At 48.8% G+C, this 17,500-nt stretch overlaps 1 protein-coding gene across 8 annotated transcripts in view; it reads right to left on the reverse strand.

Moving 5' to 3' along the window:
• EBF3 (EBF transcription factor 3) overlaps positions 1–17,500 on the reverse strand; it is a 127,853-nt gene that overhangs the window by 13,897 nt on the left and 96,456 nt on the right. The window lies entirely within an intron of this gene.

Consider the following 17,500-nt stretch of genomic DNA (forward strand, 5'->3'; position numbering starts at 1 on the left):
CGGGCTTTATTATGGCTCTGCCTGACTCCAACAAAAACTGAGCCTGGAGGCCCGGGGACACGAGTTAAGATGAAAATACTTATTAGAGTACATTACTTCTTGATGTAGATGGCGTTTTCCGTGGAGTCACTCCACGGTGCGTGGCACAACATAAATCAGAGGTTTTTCGGAGACTAATAAGACCTGCCACCATCTATTCATTACTCTGCCTGCAAATTTGGGCCATCACTCATTAGTAATTTGATGATTAACACCCCCCACCTCAGCAGGTCTGCAAGGTGCGGGGGCGGACACAAAGACTGCGGCTTCCGGAGAGGGCGGCTAGGAGGCCGCCTTTGCAAGTGCTCTCCAAAATAATTGGTCACCGTTCTCGAGTGCTTGGGTGTCGGCGCATCTTGTAAGCAACGCAGGAAGCCTCGCACGTACACTCAATAATGCGCCCGAAAGTTGAGGACCACAATATGATTTGACATTCCATCATACATCCCGGAGACAAAGGTCCGCACAGGAATGTGAAGTAAGACATTTTCTTGTTAATAAAGCATTGATCCGATGTATTGATTTTACATGACATGGCTTTTGCTGGGATTTTGCCCTCTTTTTTCTTTGCAAATAGTAAAGCTCTTCAAAATGCCTCGGCGTATGTGACATGGCAAAATTTCTAACTCTCTGTGATGTAAATTCTATATGTGTAAAACCACTTCATAATCAGACCATTAATCATCAGAAGCTGTCAGCGTTGACTTGGGGGACAATTTGTCATGTCTCTGCCTAGGCCCAGGCCAGAGTGTCAGGCAAAAGCATAGTTCAGGCCGCGGGGCGCGTGCGCAGTCGCCCAGCCTCACCAAGCGACTTGGTCCAAAAAGGATTAGATAAAGTATTACCTTTCCTGAACAGGGAACAAAAAAGGCGGCCCACTGCATTTCTAACGTGTCAGGTTTCTCCTCTCCCCCAGCTAATCACCATGACTGTTTGACTTAATGAATCGGCCTGATGAAAGGTGATCAGAAAAGATAGATGGGCGGCCATTATTGATTTCATGCAAATGCCCCTGACAGGTGATAGACGCTTTAATGCAAGCTTTCAGAAGCTTTATGACTTGTAATAACCATACACTCTCATTCTGGGAGAGACGCTTTCCAATGTTTCAGTTGAATTGATATTCTTCTTTGATGCCCAAAAATATGTGAAAGCAGGGTAAGTACGTGGGCCCCTTTCACCTCTCAGTTCAGCCCAAAGAGCACTTATGTCTTGAAAGCAATGCCAAGAATAAGCGCGGCACTCCATTGGAAGTTCGGATGTGAGGCGTAATTGTGCACTGTGGGCTCCTGCCAGGCTGGATGCGGGCCGAGGCAAGGGGCTGGGGCTGCCATTCCAGCTCTAAATCCCTTCCAGGGGCTGGGCTACTGGAAGCCCAGTGAGTTCACGTTCAAGAATTAGAAAAAACTGCCCCTCTCTTTTTAAATTGCAGGAGGAATGACACGCGTTCGTGGTTCTGGGAGGCTTCTGATCACCGAAGGTGGGGGTTCCCAATCCACCTCTGTGCCCCCAAGAGCACCTGCCTTCTACAGAGCTCCTGGGTTCTGCAAAGCCTGGCCAACTGGTGTCCCCTCTGGCCCACAGCCCCCCAAACCCTACAGAACCCACCACCGCCCTGCACCATCACTGGCAAGTTCCCCGACGGGAGGAGAAAGCACCGGGGCCTCACACACATCTCATGAGCCCTCCGCACGCAGAGTTTACGGGCGAGAGCCCTGCCGAGCCAGGGCAAGGCGCTGGCACGTCCAGTCACAGAGCCCCGAGCCAGGCCAATCAATACCACTTTCCTGTTTTAGAACTGGGTAATTATGAGGGGGAGAGATTGCCTGACCTTTCACCTGAGCTGCATTACTTTGCTGATATTAAGATAAATTGCCTGATTTTGGGTAAACATATGCTGCAATTCAAACTGTCAGCACTGGTTTGCTCAGGGATAATTTGTATTGATCTCCCAGCTTCTTCCCAATTTTGCTTACTGACCTCGTGGATAATTAGAGAAGGAGCCTTGGGTGAGCTCAAGTCGGGGATGAAGAAGAAATATGAAGAAGAATAAAGCAAATTTGTTTTATGTTAATATTTGTCGGTCCTCCCCCCACCCTCACATCTGTCAGCATCTGGAGAGCCGTAAATTAATGTACTTGGTTCCCGAGCAATTTATTCCCAGGAATTATTTAGCAGCATGCTTAGTCTCCGAACATGTGTCACTGGGTTAAATTAATTTAAACTCTGCCTTAAACACAACAAAAACAAATGTTATTTTCTACTGAAGGGGGAAAAAAACAATACATTTCTCAAAATTTTGAGAAATGTATTGTAAGCTCCCAACTTTCTGCATGGAATTCCACATATCTGGATCTGAGAGGATGAGTTTTCTAAGAAATCCCCCCAGAAGTAATTAGTGCCCATTATTTGTCCTGAATTCAAATTTTGCTACGATGGGTTGCTGCGTATAAGAGATGAATGTATGTGTGAAATTATATCGTTTAAGATATGTCAGATTACAAGGCTGTTGTATCAAAAGTCATAAAACAAATCTCCCCTGTGAAATATCTCTTTATTAACCGTGCCATAAGATATTAACATTCCTCATTTAGTGGAGGGCCTTTTATCTGTTTCAAATACATTATTCGTCCTTTTAGAGATAAACTGTATTAATATCCATTTGAGTAGGCTACCGCGGCCTAATGCATAGTAATTTTTGTTGGAGAGCTTTTATTTTAGAATAAGAAAATTACACAGCAATAAAACCTGAATGAATCAGAAGCTAGAAGAGCCGGGAATCACATTCCATGCCAAATGAGGCAAGCAGTCGGGCAGCCTGTGAAAGGCCAGATATCCGGCTATCATATGCAGGCCAGTATCCAGAGCGGGTCATACAAATAGAGCCTGACACGACCACATAGACTCAATGCTTCCTGCACGCTGGAATAGCCTACAGCTCGGGAAGGATACATATTTAAATATATTTGAGTGTACTGGAGTTAATCTCGTTACTTTACATGCATTAAGTCATAACAGAAGAAGCATTCTAAATATTTAAGTCATGCCCGTGTACTGGGGGATTCATCACACCGCACTTGATACAATGTTAACGGTCTGTGATGTCAGTTCAACTTGGGATTGCTGCAGCTAATGTGGCAGCAGAAATGGCATCAGGCGCTGAGCTGCAGCTGGGGCCAGAGCGGCTCCAACCGGCCTGCTGCAATTAGAGACGTACCGGTGGGCAGGAGGCACTGGGATTTTCTTTCTTGTGACATACGTGGTTGTAGTTTTCATTTTGATGGCTTAACCTTCTTTGTCAGCCAGCCCTGCCCTGAGTTCATGTTGCTCTCTAATACCCCAAAATGTATATGATTATTTTATTAGACCTGAATAGCAAGTCCGTTAACTTATAAACGTCATTCAATTAAATTAAGCAAGGGGACACGTTCAGTACTTCTGGGTTGATAACACAGAAAAAAAGAAAAATTCGGATTGGAAAACATACACGTTTGGGGCCAGTGAGCACTTTCCACAAAGAGTAGTGGAACTATCCATCTTAAATCCAGTTCCTGCACCAAACATTTTATCAAGCAGCTACTACATGCCTGGGGCTTGGTCGTGGGTCCCCACCAGCTGTGGGAAATCCACCCCCAAGGGCATCCTGTGAGCAGCAGCCAAGAGCAGAGGGAACTGCTGCAAGGGACTCTGGCAGTCCAGGGCGTTGAGGTCCCCCCAAGGCCTGGAGGCTCCCTGCCTGCAAACAGGACTGGACTGTGGCAGGAAGGAGGGGACAGGGTGAAAGAGCTTAATTGTGATGGCAACCTCCTGACCACCCCTGCCCGGGAGAGCTGGAGACCAGCCCAGCCAGCGAGCAGTGTGCGCCGCCTGTAAGTACTCCTAGAGTAATTGCTCTTCCAGCCACAGTTGTGTTTTTAAAATAGTGTCATTCAACACACAAGGGGGAAACTCGCAGGTAGGAAATGAGACGCTTTTAGCATCGCCTCTCCATTGTTTAAGCCCAAGCCCAGCACGCAGAGAGAGATACAAGAAGTTTTAGGTTTAGCGCAAATTTTCTTCCTGCCTGAAAAACCTGACTCCAACAATAAAAACAGGAAGACATTCATTTGCTTCATTCCAGCTGCTGGCTGCAGCTATTAAATGAGTTCCAGTTTCATTTCAATAATGATCATCTTCCTGTAGCTTCCCAATCATGCATTTGTCATAACGCAGTAATTTTCTAGCTACAAACAGATCCTCGTAATGAGGCAGTTTTTCACATTAGCAACATAACTACATAATAAGAACATCTGCAGTTCCTTTTCCGAGGGACAAGAACGCGCCTCAATTAAGGCAATGGGGATTGTTAAATAAGATATAGTATATTTTACTAACAGGGAGACCCAGACCCTACCCCAACAGACTGCAAGCCGTCAGTGTGCCTGAATGAACACAGGTTGTAATGTGTAAAAATTAAATAAAGTAAAATTAAATTGCTCAATACAAAGACATTCCTCTAGAGGGTGTTAGTGATTTCAGTGACAAAGTGCTATTTGCTGACAAGTAGTTTACACATTAACCAGCTGAATCCAAGGGGGAAAAATGCCAATAGCAATTATATCACCTTGAGGTTATTAAATGTCCCACTGATAAGTAACTAGGTGAACTTGACCAGGTGATAAAGACTGCTGTGAGCAAATGATTGTGCGGTGAAGAATGTTTTTCTGTCCTGCTGTTTCTCCAGATAGCTTTTCTTTCAAAAATGACTGTATAAAAAGTTGCATTAAAAATGTGTGGCCACGGAAGACAAAATTGATATTTAGCTCCCCCCTGAATACCTTGCCCCCACCAGAGCGCCTTCATCATTCCACCTCAAAAACATTACACAAAGTCTGCAAATGCCTGCTTTTTCTCCCTTTTTTAGGCTTTAAAATGATGCTAAGTTCTTCACTTTATCATCAACTGTCTCCTCCAAGTGCATTTCATCTATAAGAAATTCAGATGCTCGGGAAATTAAAATTTCAAAGATCTGCTGCAAAAAAAATCAATGGGGCGAGATCAATGCTCATAGAAATTTCATGAACTTTGAACTGATCCGGGCATGATGATGAGAGGTAGCTGGAGTTTCAGGCGGCTGATGGCTCCTCACATGGATGAAAAGCGGCCAGGGCAGCTGAGAGGAGGGCTACGTTTTAGATGGGTTTTTGCTTTCATATTTTGTCCGACAAAAAAATTAATTTTTAGTCTATTTCAGTAACAAGCAAAAATAGAAAAAAAAACACTGCCTTCCTGATACGACGTGTAATACCCCGCTTCTTAAGAGCACCTAATGCTTTGCACATTAACGCGGCCATGGAATGAAATCGGTTCCCTCTGCAGCCGATTGCAGGTGCAAATTAATATTGTAAAATGAAGATCAATACATGGACAGGGCCAGATCAATAGTGGCTAAATTATTGCTGCATTTTCCTCCTCATTCAAGATGAGTTGTGTTTTCCTCTCAAAGTCAATACTTTGCAGCTTTTCTCATTAATTTCTCAATAAATTTGGCAATGAATTTCAATCACAGCACTCGGCAGGGTGAGCCAGGCATTGTGGTGTGCACGGGAAGCACAAAGGCCTTGCAGCCTCCGCGTCGTTCACCAGGGGCGCTGCCCGCGGGGGCCGGCCTGGCTCCCCAGCCTGGCAGGAAGACGTCAGGTCACCCTCGTCCTACACCCAGAGGCAAACCTTGTGTTTGCCCTCACAGAAGTGACAGTGGCTTTTCTAGCATCCTGGCTGCTCCTGTCCGTGGGGCTCCCCAGTGCTAGCGGGGGATGGCTCAGACCTGCCTAGGGTCACCCTGGGTTTCACACCAGTGACTCCAGCATCCCCCCAACCCGCTCACTGCAGGGTATTTCTGTCGAAAAGTCTTCTAAGGTTGAGAAAAACACTTGACTTCTAATTGGAATTAGAGCTGCCTCCTTCGTATCGGGAATATTGTTCTGGAATTCACACAGACAGCCCAACCGGGCCTCGTGCACAGGGACCAGCTTCCATTCACCACTGCCTGGCAGCGGATGGCGGCATTGTGATGTGACACCAGGCACAGAAAAGGGGACAGCTCATCTTCCTTGTACCAAAATAATACCCTTGCTGACAACTATTGGATTGCATTCAAACAATTCTGTTTACATACCTCAAAGAATACACTGGATGATGGCTTTTATAGTCGTGTGGAAACTACATCTACCCAGCCCAGCCCTGCAGCTCGGAAAACTAAGGCACGTGGCCTCCTCACTTCTCCGTGGCTTTCGCCTCTGGGGACGGGACTGAGGGAGACAGGCACTTCCCAAGGCGGAGGCTCTGAGGTCGGGAAGTGGGCCCCAGGTATCCTATAACCCTCAAGCTCCCCAAGAAGGCTGTTCTAACGTTTTAACCTAAGGGGAGAAATGCCTGGAAACAAAAGGAAGAGACACCACCCAGTAAAAGCCACCCTCAACATGATAAAAAGCTGTGTGCGATTGAATGCTATATCCTTTTCTTTAAAAAAGGAACATCAAGTGTCCCTCTGCTGCCACGCCTCCCAGAGACTTTTTGCAGGGAGGACAGAGGTCTTAAGAACCAAACAGGAAATCTAATGCTCTGTGGAGAACCCTCTGAGCAATGGATTTGCACACTTTAAACCAGCGGAAAATCTGCACACAGAGGTAAACAGAAAAAGGAGTTTGCAAAGCCCAAGCCCCTCCCGAGGCCAGAGGTGTCCCTGCCAGGGTTGAGGACAGAGGCATCCCTGTCCTGTGCTCTGGGGTGGGCCACACTCCCGTGGGGACGTTCCCAGCCACCCCATGCACTTGTTCAGGCATCTGCCCTCCCCATAGGAGGAAGGCCACCCAACAGGTCACCCTCTGCCACATGCCTGCCCTACTCAGTGCGATGTGCACAGTAGGTGTTCAAGGTAATGAGTAATGCAGGCCCCTTGGAGACATCTGGCCAACACAGAAGGTATCACATTTTCAATTTTGAAAAGCCAAAGTGAATGTCATGTTTCCATATGTTCACAAAAAAAATGTATTCACAAATGTTCCTGGCAGTGTTTTCCATAACATCCAAATGTTCATCAATGAATGAATGGATAAACAAAATGTGGTATATCCATACAATGGAATAGTACTCAGCCATGTACAGGAGCAAAACCTTGATACCTGTTACAACAGGGATGAGCCTGGAAAACACGCAAAGTGAAAGAAGCCAGACACAAAGAACTATACAAATGTGTGACCCCATTTATAGGAAATATCTGGAAAAAGCAGATCCATAGGGAAAGGAGGTAGATTCATGGTTGCCAGGAGCTAGGGGAGGGCAGGAAAGGAAAACCAAGGCACAGGCTGCCCTCCATGCTCTCACTTCTCTATGGCTGTCACTTCTGGGGACCAGGACAGATCCAGAGACAGACGCTACCCAAGGGAAGGAGGAATGGGGCAACAGCTAGTGGACACGGGGTTCCTTTTCGTGTGATGAAAACACTGTTGAATTAGACTGATGGTTGCACAAACTTTGTGAATATACGAAAAGCCACTTAATTGTATACTTTGGGTGAATTCTATCATATGTGAATTATATGTGAACAAAATACAGTGTTTTTAGTGAAAGTAACGTTTCTCATCTGAATTAGAATATATGTGCCAGCTCCGTCTGTACTAAGGAAATATTTTCCAGGGCCAGAGTGCTGTTTAGAATAAAGATGTGTCCAGTACCTGCGTAAAAGCACAGGGCTCCGCACAGGTGTGAACAAGTCAGAGCCCAGCAGTGGGGGAAGGGCCTGGTGTGGGGAATCGATTCCCATTCAGGGAGCATAACTCTGTTTCCTAACATTATTACCCTTTTCAATCTCCATGGAGGCACTTTTAACTCCTGGTTTTTCAGGCTGCATAAAGAAGAAAAGGAATGTTCTAAGGCAGAGACGCTTTAAAGACATCACCAAGATTAATGTAAACACTGGAATCCCCAAAAGCACAGCCCTTGAACACAGCATGCTGGATTATGTGTCTCCTATAAAACCATCCTATTTCCACATAGGGGTTCCCAAATGCCAAGGTGTACTGGGACCAGAAGGCCATCGTGTCCTCATCTGACCTCCTTCTTGCCATGGCAGCCCCCAACCCAGCCCTGGGCCTCCCCCCTCACAGCCCCATGCCCAGCTGGCACTCCTTGGCCTGGAACTCCTCAACCCCTGCTGCTCAGCCTCCAGGGGTACAGCCTCTACGGCCACCTCCCAACCATCTCCCCAGGGCGCCCCTCCTCTCAAATCTACCAGCGCCTCATCTGCTCCTCTTGTCATCGGATGGAGTGCCTTCTCCATTTTGACTATTTTATTAACTTTTCCATGTCCCACTTCATTCCTGCAAGACCTCAAGTCAGTGTGATAGCAAATGTGGCTTCTGCACCAGACACGTGCCAACTGCCATCCAGATACCAGGCCCCGGGCTGCCAGGATGGAGACTGTCACTTCCCTTGGCAAGGGACCCACTGCCGGGGGGGCAGGTATGTCACCCCACCTGATACCCCCACCATGAGCGCCTATGAGAACCAGTAGCTTCCCCGCCTCTCAGTATCACCTACTGTGTCCAGGTAGGAGAACACTGGGAGCCAGGGGCAGATTCCAAACCATGTTGATGGCGAGCTTCCACAGCACGCCACACCTTCACATAAGACACCGTGCTCACACTACGCTTGTCCTACAGATCATTCCCGCCAGCTGGCATTTTGCAAATACACAGGAAAGGCGAATCACCGATGTTGGTGGACTCTGGGGTGGTGAGGAAGGGGAGCAGTCCCCTGGTGAACACGGGGCTCGGGCACGTGGCAGGTGTTCACTATCATGGTGCCACAGCAAAGCCAGGGCATGGCCTGGAACCCAGTCCTTGGGGTTGTACATACCGAATGCCAGCTTCCCTGAGCAGTGGGCATGTGAAGCTGCAGCCCAATACCCTCCGTGGTGTCTGCCGGTGACACGTTTCTCTCCCTTACAGGGTATTAAGACTCAGTGGACTTCTGAAACAATCACCACCCTAGCCTATGGCCTGTTTACAGTCTTTAGTTTGGGACAGGCCACGGCCTGATGCCAAGCATGTGGTAAAGCAGTCTCGATGCCACCTGTCCTGAAGGCTGTTCCATCATAAGAGCCCTGGAGGAGCCGCCACCCTCAGGTTGGTGCCTGTTTGGAAGCTCAGTGCCCACAGGCCTAAGCTCGCATGGGATGTTTCTGCAGTGTGAGCATGTTCCTTAGGAAAAACACCAAGTGGGTCTTCCGAACTAGGGCTAGAAGGGATGGCCATCAACAAGCATCTGACTGACCCCAGCCTGGGTGCCTGGGGCTGAGACAAGAAGGGCCAGTGGGGAGATTCCCAGCCAAGGGCCTCCTTTAGAGAAGACAAGGAGGTAAAAAGATGGAGAAAAACCTCACAGAATCCACCCTCCCTAATCCGACCCCCTGGATTTCCTGACTTTAGGCTTCCTCAGATGCCTAGAGGGCGGGTCCAGGCCTCAGAGGCTCCAGGGCTCACTGTGCCAGGCTGTAAGCTCTCTATCTGGGAAGACACAGAAAGGGCTATCTCAAGAGTGCAGGGAGAGGGTGGCATCCAGAAAGGAAAGGAAGAAAAGAATGGCCCCGGCCACGCAGTACCTCTAAGAAACTTTCTTCCCAAGATGATTTGCACCAATGCTGACCAAAATCTGCCACGGCCTCCTATCTCAACGGGAGCTTCTCTATTTAAAATTTCGCACGCTCCGTAATGACCCTTCGAGAGCGTGCCCTCTGCACGCACTTAGGTTCCTTGTGAAGTCAAGTTGCTCCATGTGCTCGTGAAAAGCATCTGAAAACTTTGATTTTGCCTTTTGGTGTAGCAAACAGTCCACATCGCTGACAGACAGCCTTCTATTTGTTGTTGTGGCTTTATTTCAAAGCCACTCTAAAAGACAAAAGTTACGTTTTACTCATTTTGCTTTTTTTTGTTTTGGAGATGGAGTCTCAGTCTATCTTGCTCAGGCTGGAGTGTGGTGGCACAATCTCGGCTCACTGCAGCCTCCGCCTCCCGGGTTCAAGAGATTCTCCCGTCTCAGCCTCCCATGTAGTTGGGACTACAGGCGTGCGCCACCACACCTGGCTAATTTTTTTTGTATTTTTAGTAGAGACGGGGTTTTACCATGTTGGCCAGGCTGGTCTTGAACTCCTGACCTCAGGTGATCCACCCGCCTCAGCCTCCCAAAGTGCTGGGATTACAGGCGTGAGCCACCACGCCTAGCCTCATTATGCATTTTCTACAACAAATTAAAAAGGCCCAACTGATTGAAATGATAGTTTTGTAAAAGCACTTTTTCTCAGGCGAGGCTTTTGTAATCCAAGCCTCAGCCTAGAGCCAACGTGCACAGACAGGTCTCAGGACCCTCCAAAAACAGCCTCACATGAAACCACGAGCAGCCAGGCTCCAGCACTGTCACTGACCCAGCTGGCGGGGCACACGCCGGAGCGAAACATAGTCTATGGATTCCAGCCATGGGCTGTTAGCACTGGGCCTGATGTCCAGCCGTGTAGATTTGGTGGGAGGGAGCTTGAGGCACTGGTAACTTATAAGCCAGAAAGAGAAACAGAGGCAGTGTTTGGTTCTTGTTCCTATTTTTCCAGGACAACAGAGTGATCTATTTCACCTCCTCTTTGGTGCTGAAAGAACCACACACTTCTGTTTCAGGTCCTCTACCGACATGTTTGTGCTGATGTCTCCCTTGGTCTTCAGAGTTTAACCTGTGGGAGTTGTGGCTGAAGTGATCTGTGATATTGAATTTTACATCTTATTATCCCCGCTTTATTCTGCACTTCAGGTGATCACACTTATTTTGTTCTAAATGGTCTGCTGCTCTCTTCTCCCACAGTCCCACACCATCTCCTGGACCCACTCCAAGCTGTTTTCAGAAGCACGTCCTACTCAATCAGAAACTCAAAAGTCCGGAGTGTGATCCCGCTCTACCCCCGACTCTCCTCCCTGCAGCACCGAGAAGGACCATCGCAAGGTGAGTGAGGAGCGGGACCAGAGGACCCACCTACTCAGGGGGCTTAACAGGAAGAGGGCCGGGCCCGCCTCTGCCATCCTCAACCCAACAATTACCAAGTGAAATCCAGATGACCCTTTTGTCCTTTGGGGAAGATGAATGGCCGTCTCCTCTCTGCTACATTTTGTCAGGTTTGGGGCTGAAGAGTCAATACCTTCACCTTGACATGGAAACTTTGTGATTTATCAGCTCATTTCTCCTCCTGGGTTAGCGTGGCCCCGATGAGAGCAGCCAATCGGGGTGCAGGGTGCAGACTTGGTCACAGCCACTTGGAAAACGACCAAAGCCCCCTCGGATGACAGACAAATGTGTCTTGTTAGCAACAGCCCAAAAGCGCTTGACTTGTACTAATAACAAAAAGGCCATGCTGGTCACCGTGGGTCTAAAGACGAAGCACCCTGTCACCAGCCTGGTTGGGAAATTAGCAAATAATGTTCTTTTCCTTGATAAATGGGTGACAGCTCCCTCTCACCAATCATTTTTAACATGTTGATGCATGCCTATGATCCCACTGGAGGAGCAGAAAAGTTTACTGGCCCTCAATTTTCAGATGATGAATGGAACTCTCTAAATGTGCGATTTCTGTATGAGGTATAGTTCATTTTAAGCAATTCTAGTAAATGGGTGTCACTGATTAGGACAAATAGTCTACTTGTGCAATAGCACAAACGGTGTGTCTCATTCTCCTGGTCTCCTTCGAGACGGGAAAGAGAGGGGACAGCAGTGACCCTGGAAGCCCTCCCGGCCCCACTCTTCAAAGGGCCATGTTATCAAATCTCACCCCAGCACCCACTTAGCATGCTGGCAGATTAACTGATCATGGTTTGGGTTGATGCTATGCCGTAGCAGTGGGGAGGACAGCGGTGGGAGCCTGCCCTCCCTCCCTTCCTTTGTGGCTCTGCCTAAGGGGCCCTGAGGACCCTTGAAATGACCCCAGTGATGGCAGTGGGCCTCACTCCCAGGGGAAGGGGCTGAGGCACAGATGCACGCCACCCCACTTGGTATGAAAAAAAAAGTCACCCTTTGCCATCCATATTTAAACAAAGGACAAAAACTAAAGTGGCGTCAGGAGAAGTTGTGTTGTTGGAGTCATGCATTATCTTGTGATTATCCCGATTCTGGGCAGGTCCAGAGTCAGCCTGAGCTGAAAACACAGACCCAAGCTATTCTCTGATAGAACCAACCTGATAGAAAAGCAAAGGTGCCTGGAGGGTGTCTATTCTTGGGGGGTTCACTGGGGATCATGGGGGGGATGCAGACATCCTTGGACACCATTGACTGGTAGGTTTGAAGCAGGACAGCCAGTGTGGCTGCAGGAGGGCCCACTGCAGACAGGAACGAACAGTCAGCCACGGGGGACCCCTGGCCACACCACGGGATGATGTGAGTCACTGACAGAATTGAGCCAAAGATTCCCCAAACTCCAGGACCCATGAGGAAAGCATGTGGTTTACATGGAAGGAAGGCATTAGCATTGAGTTGAGCATAGTAAAAACAGTATGATTTGTGGGCGGCAATTAAGCATCATTTGCTCTGTGCATCCAAGTAATTTGTTTGAGGAGCACCGGCCTGGGAGACAGCAAGCTGGGGCTGGCGTGGTCGAAGGGCACAGTCGACTCCACAGTGCTGACGGGACCGCCTCTCAATGCACACAAAAGATCTTTAACACACTTAAGAACCACGAGAGCTTTCACGAGGGGAGTGAAGTGGGACTAAATTGTGGACACCCGCCAGGAGACACGGGGGAAACCCTCACCCAGGGCCAGGACAGCCCTGGAGGACACAGCATCGCCCCTTGACACACTGCCAGTTTTAAGGCACATTATGACTTTAAAAGAAAGAAGAAGGAAAGTAAACCATAAATACTGTATCAGAAAGAACAGAAACTGTTAGCAATTACTGGTTGAGTAACGATTTCATAAGCCTGAAGCTGAATGAACATCCTTGTGCAGAAAATAATCACTTTTATGTTCCCATCTAGTAACTGCATCCCAGGGCTGGGAGCGGTCCAGGTATTCCGCCGTCAAGAGCTCCCTGTGTCCACTTCGGATGTGGTTGCTATCGACTGCCAATATCTTGTTTAGTAACTGGGTTCAGTCTGTCGCAGACAACATGTTGACTCCCAGTAATTTGTGGTAATTTCTTTAATTGAGCAAAAGAAATCTCTAAAAGGAGGGTGGGTCAATCAACCATCCGGGTGCAAGAAACCAAGAGTAAGAACACCCGACCCAGCCACGCCCCCAGGGTCCCGTGAATGATGCTGGAAGTCAAGCCACCTCTCCCAACCGGCCTCAGTGCTTTTGTTTAATAGGAAACCATTCTGCCAAATGGACACTGTTGGAAAACAGTAACACACGCATTTGTGCCATGATGCTTCACACTTGAAAACATGTCTATGAAAGTAGTTTCCTCAGTAACATAATTTCAATTAGATGCATACAAATTCCAATCTGTCTTAATCGAATAACACTGTAATGCTTATATTCTAATTAAAAAATAATTTCTTTTATTACTCTTAACCATTTGATGCGTTTCTACGGGTGAAATTATAAATGCGAAACTGCTCAATCTGTGTATACTGCGAGTTTCTCAGGTAGGACATTCTGGGACTATTTTAATTACTATTAAACAAGCAAATGGTACACTATTAGACAAATATTAAAACAAGCATTGCACTCAGTTATTAATTTGCACTATTCACTTTTAAATGCAGCAAATATCTCATTAATTTAATTTTAGGTGCCCACCAGTTTATATTGCATTTTACAGTCTAGAAGGCAATTTACTATTAACTGGCAATTACATACAGAGTGATTGTTAATTCTGCTCCTAAGTGCTAGCCGCTTGAAAATTGTTCTCTCTCTCTAATTTCTGACCTTCTTACAACAGGGTGAGGCACATGGGAATACAAAGAACCAGTATGGAAGCGCTGGACATGTCATTTGTGACTCATTCTTTTAATTCACCGTGCTAATCAACTGAACCGCCACAGCCTCCCAAGGTAATTGTGTCTTTATAGGAGTTGAAAGCAGCAGGCAAAAGGGCCTGGATGGATGGGGCCTGGCCTGCCTTCCCCTTCCCACTCGGGGTTGACTAATAGGGTCTGGTTCAGAAAAATCTGGTGTTTCTCAGATCACTGTAAACAGATCATTGAGGCCCTTAGCAAAGCCCCTCCCAGCCTCTGGCGGGCGGCCCCTCCTCTGAGCACAGGTTCATTAGCCCTCCGCCTGGCGGCCCCAGCCGGCCTCACGCGGGGAAGGTTAAATGTGAGGGTGTCCCGGCAGCCTCCGGGGCTGGGGGACACTGATGGGAACCAGACGCCCAGGGGACGGTGCCTACGTCGTGACATCCAAAGGGGCTGGCTCAGTTTTCAGCGGGGGAGTGCAATTCCCGGTGATTACCTCATTGTCCCCATCAATTTTGGGGCAATGCAAATCAGACAGAAGCTTCCAGGTCAGACAGGTCATGACCCTACCTTTCCTCTGCTCCCCAGCCTGTAGAGCCTGTATCCCTTACATCACCTTTGAAATGGATATTCCTGTTAATGACTGGGGTGTGGGGGAGCCAATAGGTTAACCTCCAGCCAGGAAAGGCTGGGCTGTGGCAAGCATCACCAAACACCCACTCATGGGAGCATGTCTCGATGGAGGAAATCCCTGAAGCTTCGGGCAGCCAGGACCCTGAGCTTGTGCCCGAGAAGCCCAGTCAGCCCCAGAGTGGGCACAATATGGGCTGCAGATATAGAAGGTGGGCACTTGGACAGGCTGGGTGGGGGCTGGAACTAAGGGGTCCACTGGTCCCTTAGTAGGAGGATATGAGACCTGGAGAGGATATCCCTGGCCAAGGAAGGCATCCTACCTGGCTGGAGGGCAACAGGAACAGGCTACAGACAGGAGAGAGCTGCCCCCTCCCTGCACCAGCCCCAGAGCAGCAAAAGCAGGGCCCGGCCATGCTGGGAATTGGGGGGACGCTGACATCGCAGGCTCCGCCACACCATGTGATACCTGCCAGCCAGTGACAGGCAGCTCCTCCCACCCTACACATCCGCAACTGTCTCCAAATGCACAGCCCAAGGCCTTTCTCTGCAGCACTGGGGACAGAATCCCCAGGAGACAGCAGGCAAAGTGCAAAGAAAGGACTGGACCTTTCAGCAATCTTCTTTCTTAAAAGTCTCATTTCTAACAATAGCTGTGCAGACTTCCCCACCAAAAAGCCCACATATGCAAAGATCTGAACTCATGAAAGGATCCGCTGAAGGCATCCACTAAAGCATTCATCCGGGATGGGCTGACAGTCCAGTGTAAGAACAGGGGGCTTATTCATCCATTTTTGTGCAGAGGAAGTCAGTCTTGCCACATGCAAACACATGTCACTTTCGTGTCACAAACCAGGACCCCAAAGCAGACACAGGCACCTACACAGGAGCCCACCCCTGGCATGTGCCCGCCGAAGCTCAGGTGCTGCTCCATGGCTCACAAGCAATAGTCAACACCCGCTTTCCTAAGGAGCTCAGGACTCGAGCAGAGTCCCACAGAACCCAGCCGAAGTTCACCCTCAGTGACTTTCCACAGGAAGGACCATTTATGGAGTGCCTGCCATGTGTTAGACACTGTACATAAGTCATCCCCGATCCTTGCCAAAACCTTGCCAGATAGAGCAGAGGAGAAATTGGGACCACAGGAGTAAGCATATGCCCAGGTCCCAGTCTGTCTGCAAACACCAGGTCTTTGCACGGGGCCTACAGCCTCTACAGCCAGATGTGCCAAGGGACTCAGGGGCATGCGGTACACATACCAACGGTTTGCATAGGAGGCATGTGGAAATGTGCACCGTGTGGCTTCAGCACACACCGGCAAGGTGCCGGAAAGGACCCCCCAGCCCACAGTGGGATTCTGACATCTCGCCTTTCCCAGGTACCTGGGGCCTACAGATGCTGCACTTTGTTGCACAGCAAAAGTTCTTAATTGTTGAAGTGTATATAAGTGTTTAAAAGGTTCCCCAATTTTTTGAACCCCATTGTGACATGTCTTTATTTTTTTTAAAACACTGGGATTCCAAAACCTGGAGGAGCGGCCCTCTCTCCATCTCAGAGTCTTACATGGAAGCCAAGAGGTGTCCGGACATCAGCTCTTTGCTATGCCCACCTCCCCTGTGGTCTTCTGGCAGCTCCTGAGCACCTGGTCCTGTGTGTGCTGGTCCCACAGAAGGTGGCCCCTAGTGTGGGGCAGGCACTGCCACTCCCATCCTAACCACATGGAGAGTGCTGAGCTGTCGACTGGACACCTCTGGGACAGCAGCCCTGGCCTGCCACCAAGACCCATCCAGGCACACCCTGGGGTGATGCTGGGCCTGATGTACAGTGGGCAGCGGCAGGATTTATATCTTGCCTTTCTTGCTCACTCCGTCCTTCCTAAGAAGGGAAGAGGCTGAAGGATGTCTATTGCCTCTTTAAACCTTCTGAAAGCAGAGGGGGCTTAGCATCCTCCATGTCACCCGCTCTCTGGACAGAGGAGAGGACTGTGTCCCATTGGGCGTCCTTCAGGTGGTGATGGCAGGAGTTGAAGCCCCATCCTCTAGTCCAGGTTCCTGCTGTGGCCCTCATGGCCACCCCGGGACACCAGGCCACAGTCACCCAGCCACTGCACATGCAGGTCAAGCCCACAGATAGTAAGTATTCATCTTGCTCACTGTCACTCGGTTCCAGCAGGCACTGTCCATCATTAAAAACATCTCTCAAATATCACAGCCTTTGGAGTTGGCTAAGATTAGAAATCAAAATGCAAACATGCCTTAAGTTGAAATGAGTTGTTTGTTTTGAGATAGGGTCTTGCTCTGTCACCCAGGCTGAAGTCCAGTAGCTCAATCAAGGTTCACTGCAGCCTTGACCTCCCGGGCTCAGGTGATCCTCCCACCTCACCATCCTGAGTAGCTAGGACCACAGGCATACACCACCATGCCCCACTAATTTTTAAATTTTTGTAGAGACAGGGTTTTGCCCTGTTGCCCAGGCTGGTCTTGAACTCCTGGACTCAAGTGATTCTCCCGCCTTTCAAAGTGTTGGGATCACAGGTGTGAGCCAACATGCCCAGCCAATTTGAAGTTTATTTACGGCATTTCTCAACAGCAATCCCGAACAAGTGGTGCTAATTCAGCCCTTGAGTGGACAAAGCATTGTATAGAACTGTAAGATAGCAAGCATGTGTAACTGCATAGGCCACACTTCCTGCTGACAGGAGTCTGTCCTGCACCCTCAAAGAATACGGATCTCCTTTAGGAAGCAGCGTCATGCAGGGTTCAAGACCCCAGGCTGGAGCAAGAAAGACCAGGCTTACATGGGCCTTGCATTTACCCGGGATGTGGCCCGGGCACTGACTTCATCACCTCTCTGAGCCTCGGC

This window comes from Pan paniscus, chromosome 8, assembly GCF_029289425.2.
Source record: "Pan paniscus chromosome 8, NHGRI_mPanPan1-v2.0_pri, whole genome shotgun sequence".
Classification (NCBI taxonomy): Eukaryota; Metazoa; Chordata; class Mammalia; order Primates; family Hominidae; genus Pan; species Pan paniscus.